Below are 5379 nucleotides of genomic sequence, written 5' to 3'. Positions count from 1 at the left end.
ACTTGGAGTTGTGCCCCGATCTTATACAACTACAATTGTTACTTAACTGGATCATTAGTTTGCCTCGGGATTGCTTCCTCGCAGGGAGTCGAGGGAGGATCTTTAGGCGTGACCTCACTTTAATATTGCTGCAACAATATGACTATTAATGTTACCCCTGTTCTACTCTCGTCTATTGCTGCAAGACCCTGAAGATGCTAGTCTTCGATAGGACTAGGCCTTCTCTCTCTATTCTCGCATTGCTGCAGTCAGTCCACATATAACCCCCTTCTTTGATACTGATGCATAATTAGAATAGTTATGATGTAAGACTTGCGAGTACTTTGGATGAGTACTCACCGCTGCCTTGCTCCCCCCTTGTCCTCTTGATCCGTTTGCTGCGACCAGATGATGGAGCCCAGGAGATGGAGGTCCCCGCCACCGACGACTGCTACCCCGACGGTGCCTACTACTACGTGGAGGCCGCTGATGATCAGGAGTAGTTAGGAGGTTCCCAGGCAGGAGGCCTCGCCTCGTTCGATCGTTGTATCTTTTGTGCTAGCCTTCTCTAAGGCACCCCATGTTTTATGTCTGTACTCAGATATTTGTTGCTTCCGCTGACTCGTGTGTTTATCGAGCTCTCGTATTCTAGCCCTCGAGGCCCCTGGCTTGTAATATGAAGCTGATGTTATTTTATTTGTCTCTAGAGTTGTGTTGTGGTATCTTCCCGTGAGTCCTTGGGTTTGATCGTACGCATTTGCGTGTATGGTTAGCGTACGATTAAATCGAGGGCGTCACAGCGACTCTGGGTCGCAGCTAAGTCTCCGAGTGTGACTTTTAGTGCACACTCGGAGCGTCTCTTGGTGAAGCCAATGGCAAACATGCAGAGCATGTAGTTGTCAGTTGTCTTCACATTCACATGAGCCTCAATGAGGGTCTGCTAAGCCTCCGAGTGTATCTCGAGTGTCCACTCGGAGGAAGCTTTTTACTTAGGCGACTCTGGTTCACAGTTAAGTCTCCGAGTGTGACTTGAAATGCACACTCGGAGCAAGTTGTTTACTTAGGCGACTCCGAGTCGCAGCTAAGTCCCCGAGTGTGACTTTTGGTGCACACTCGGAGCGAGTTGTTTACTTAGGCGACTCTGGGTCGCAGCTAAGTCCCCGAGTGTGACTTTTCGTGCACACTCGGAGCGAGTTGTTTACTTAGGCGACTCTGGGTCGCAGCTAAGTTCCCGAGTGTAACTTTTAGCACACACTCGGAGCGAGTTGTTTACTTAGGCGACTCTGGGTCGCAGCTAAGTCCCCGAGTGTGACTTTTAGCGCACACTCGGAGCGAGTTGTTTACTTAGGCGACTCTGGGTCGCAGCTAAGTCCCCGAGTGTGACTTTTAGCGCACACTCGGAGCGTGTTGTTTATGTTGGAATTATGCCCTAGAGGCAATAATAAATATAGTTATTATTATAATTCCTGTATCAAGATAATAGTTTATTATCCATGTTATAATTGTATTGAAGGAAGACTCATTTACATGTGTGGATACATAGACAAAACACCGTCCCTAGCATGCCTCTAGTTGGAGAGCCAGTTGATCAAAGATAGTCAGTGTCTTCTGATTATGAACAATTTGTTGTTGCTTGATAACTGGATAACGTCATTGGGAGAATCACGTGATGGACTAGACCCAAACTAATAGACGTAGCATGTTGATCGTGTCATTTTGTTGCTACTGTTTTCTGCGTGTCAAGTATTTATTCCTATGACCATGAGATCATATAACTCACTGACACCGGAGAAATGCTTCTGTGGTATTGGAGTGTCGGTCGAGATGGCCGTCCATGATGCGGCCTACATCGCCATCACCCGTCTCCGTGGAGCGTACCCTCACCTGGAGGAGAGCCCTTTCAGATACATCCCGCATGCTCCTGCTGGGGATGAGACTGGGTCTGATCTCACTGCCTACGCCTCTGACGTTCGGGAGCGCTACGACCGTTCGTACGTCGCTGTCTGCGCCCCCTACGTGACGCGTCGCTACGACGCGCGGGTTCTGGTGCAGTACACTCAGGCAATGGATCGTGCTTTCCGAGCTCTAACTGTGGAGCTGTATGCTACGCGCACTCGTCTTTACGACGCGTTGACAGAGCTACAGCCATCACACTGTCCGAGGGCTCCACCTATGCGCATCCGCGAGCCGAGCAGGACAGAGCTACCATCAGCTCTCGAGTGGACTGATGTTGGGGGTAGAACCCCTGCACTTGGACCTCAGCTGCTCGACTGGATGTGTTACCCTCACCAGAGTCACAATGGAACACAGGGTCCTGTCCCTACCTTCTATCACCGCCAGCTACCAGGATTCGATCGTCCTCTCCGACGTTGATGTAGCCTTATCGCTACATCTCGTTGTGGTACTCTTCCACCGCGTGCCTGCGCGCCGCCTAGTGAGTCCAGGGTATCGTCTAATGCGTCTGGGCTATCGCCAAATTTCGAATTTGTAAACGTTAGTCTGTAATCGAACTTATGTATGGGTCTGTATGTCGAACTCAACTACTATGGAGTATCTATCGCATTTCCCTTTCATTAGGCTTAATTACTCCATGAATGCGTGCGATGCCTTTTCGATTGCTTTAAGCTAAACTATCCCTGCTAAATGTTTAACAGGATGGTTAGACCAGCTGGCCGCCCGCGTGCCCGTGCCAACGATGCACCACCCCCGCCTCCTGAGTATATGGCGGGGATGATCCAACAGTTTGAGCTGAACCGCCAGTTTATGCAAGGGCTCATGGATCAGTTCCAAAGGCCGAAAATGAACCAACCACAAGGCGTGACACTGCAAGACTTCTGCCGTCTCAACCCTGCGATCTACCGCAGCTCAACTCAGCCTCTAGATGCTGATGACTGGCTCCGTGACATTTCTTATGAGCTGGAGTCTGCCAATGTGCCCCTGGCGAGCTATGTCAACTTTGCCGCCTACTTTCTGAAGGGTCCCGTTGCTCAATGGTGGGACAGCCACAGGCGCTCTCAGCCCGATGGAACTATCATCACTTGGGCAGAGTTCAAGGCTGCTTTCCGTGCTCGATACATTCCCCAAGGAATCATGGACCGGAAGAAGCGTGAGTTCCGCAACTTGGTCCCGGGCAACAAGACTGTGGATGCTTATCAGCGGGAATTTCTGGAATTATCTCGCTATGCTGAAGAAGACATTGCGACTGATGCACGCAGGCAGGAGAAGTTCCGTGAAGGCCTCCACCCTGATATCAAGCTGACACTCCTCGTTCAGGACTATGCTGATTTCGCCACCCTCGTGAACAAGGCTATTCAGGTTGAGACTGGTGTGCAGGAATACAAAGATAGCAGCAAGCGCAACCGTGACATGGGCTCATCTTCGGGCTCATCTGCACAGAAGCGGAAGATCTGGATTCCCAACAACATGTACCATGCACCTGCTCCTACTCCGAGGCCGTCCTATGCTGCACCTCGCCTGCCTCCTCCACCACCTAGGCAGCCGAGGCTTCCAGCTCCACCGCCTCGAGTTCCTCCTTCCCGTCCTGAGGACGGGCTGTGCTTCAAGTGTGGCCGTCCAGGTCACCGTGCTAGAGACTGCAGGCAGAATACGAATCAGCTGACACTTCCCGCAACTGGCAGTGGCAACAACCAGAACCGCAACTTCAACGCTAAGCCTGCTTATGTTCGTGGTCAGGCCAACAACATTGATATGGGTCAAGCTCAAGACCAGACTGCTACCGTGATGGGTACACTTCTCGTTAACTCAGTACCTGCTTCTGTATTTTTTGATACAGGAGCATCGCATTCTTTTATGTCGGAAATTTTTCCATACTTGCATGACATTAGGAGCGAAGAGATGAACATCCCGATAGTGGTAAACACCCCTGGGGGCGAATGCCGAACCTCTGTGGTTTGCCCCCATGTTCCAGTTGAAATTGAAGGATTAGAATTCCTTGCCAACCCCATCCTACTAAAGTCATCCAACATTGATCTCATATTGGGGATGGACTGGTTGAAAGCTCATACGGCATCGATCGTTTGTGCCACCAAGACCGTCCACCTCCTACACCCTTCAGATGAAGTAATAAGCTACCATGCGCATCTCGTCCGTAATGCTGAGGCACGACTGTATGCTTTGAATGCATTAAATGCGTCGCCTCTTGAAGGGATTGAAAACATACGAGTGGTCCGAGAATTTCAAGATGTCTTTCCAGAAGAACTTCCGGGGATTCCCCCTCCTCGAGCTGTCGAGTTTGTCATTGACTTGGTACCCGGTACCACTCCTATTGCCAAGCGTCCTTATAAAATGCCACCACATGAACTCCTTGAACTTAAGCAAGAAATTGACAACTCGCTCCGTCTGGGTTTCATCCGTCCGAGTTCCTCTGCTTGGGGAGCGCCTTCTCTCTTTGTTAAGAAGAAGGATGGGACAAATCGATTGGTTCAAGACTATCGTCCTATCAACCAGGCCACTATTCAAAACAAATATCCTCTCCCTCGGATAAATGATTTGTATGATCAACTTGCTGGTTCCACCGTTTTCTCTAAGCTCAACTTGAGATTGGGATACCACCAAATCCGTGTTCGCAAGGAGGATATTCCAAAGACCGCCTTCGTTACTCGATATGGATCATATGATTACACCGTCATGTCCTTCGGCTTAACCAATGCACCGGCAACCTTCTCTCGACTGATGAATTATATATTCATGGACTACCTCGACAAATTTGTCGTGGTATATCTGGATGATATTCTGGTGTTTTCAAAGAACAAAGAAGAGCATGCTGAACATCTTCGTCTTGTACTGGATAAGCTTCGGGAGCATAAACTCTATGCGAAGTATTCCAAATGTGAGTTCTGGCTAGACGAAGTGACTTACCTTGGTCATGTGATTTCCAAGGATGGTATTGCGGTCAACCCCGAACGAATTCAAGCTATTCTTGACTGGACTCCCCCGAAGAATGTCAAGCAAGTCAGAAGTTTTCTCGGACTCGCCAGCTATTGCCGTCGATTCGTCAAGAACTTCTCGAAGATTGCGAAGCCCTTAACCAACCTGCTTCACAAAGGTGTTAAGTATGAATGGACTGATAAATGCCATGAAAGTTTCCAGGCACTCAAGGACAAACTGACGTCCGCTCCAGTACTTGCTCCTCCAGATACGAAAAGGGACTTCGTCATATACTGTGATGCTTCTCGTCAAGGAATAGGTTGTGTCCTAATGCAGGATCGCAAGGTGATCGCATATGCTTCACGTCAACTGCGTGCTCATGAAGAGAACTACCCAGTTCATGATCTCGAGCTTGCCGCAGTCATTCATGCATTGAAGGAATGGCGACAATACCTTGTCGGTAATCGCTGTGAAATCTACACCGACCATCAAAGTCTGAAGTACTTGTTCACT

This window comes from Hordeum vulgare, chromosome 5H (genome assembly GCF_904849725.1).
Source record: "Hordeum vulgare subsp. vulgare chromosome 5H, MorexV3_pseudomolecules_assembly, whole genome shotgun sequence".
NCBI classification, from domain to species: Eukaryota; Viridiplantae; Streptophyta; class Magnoliopsida; order Poales; family Poaceae; genus Hordeum; species Hordeum vulgare.
The sequence above is the reverse complement of the archived record's forward strand: the minus strand, read 5'-3'. Positions refer to the sequence as shown.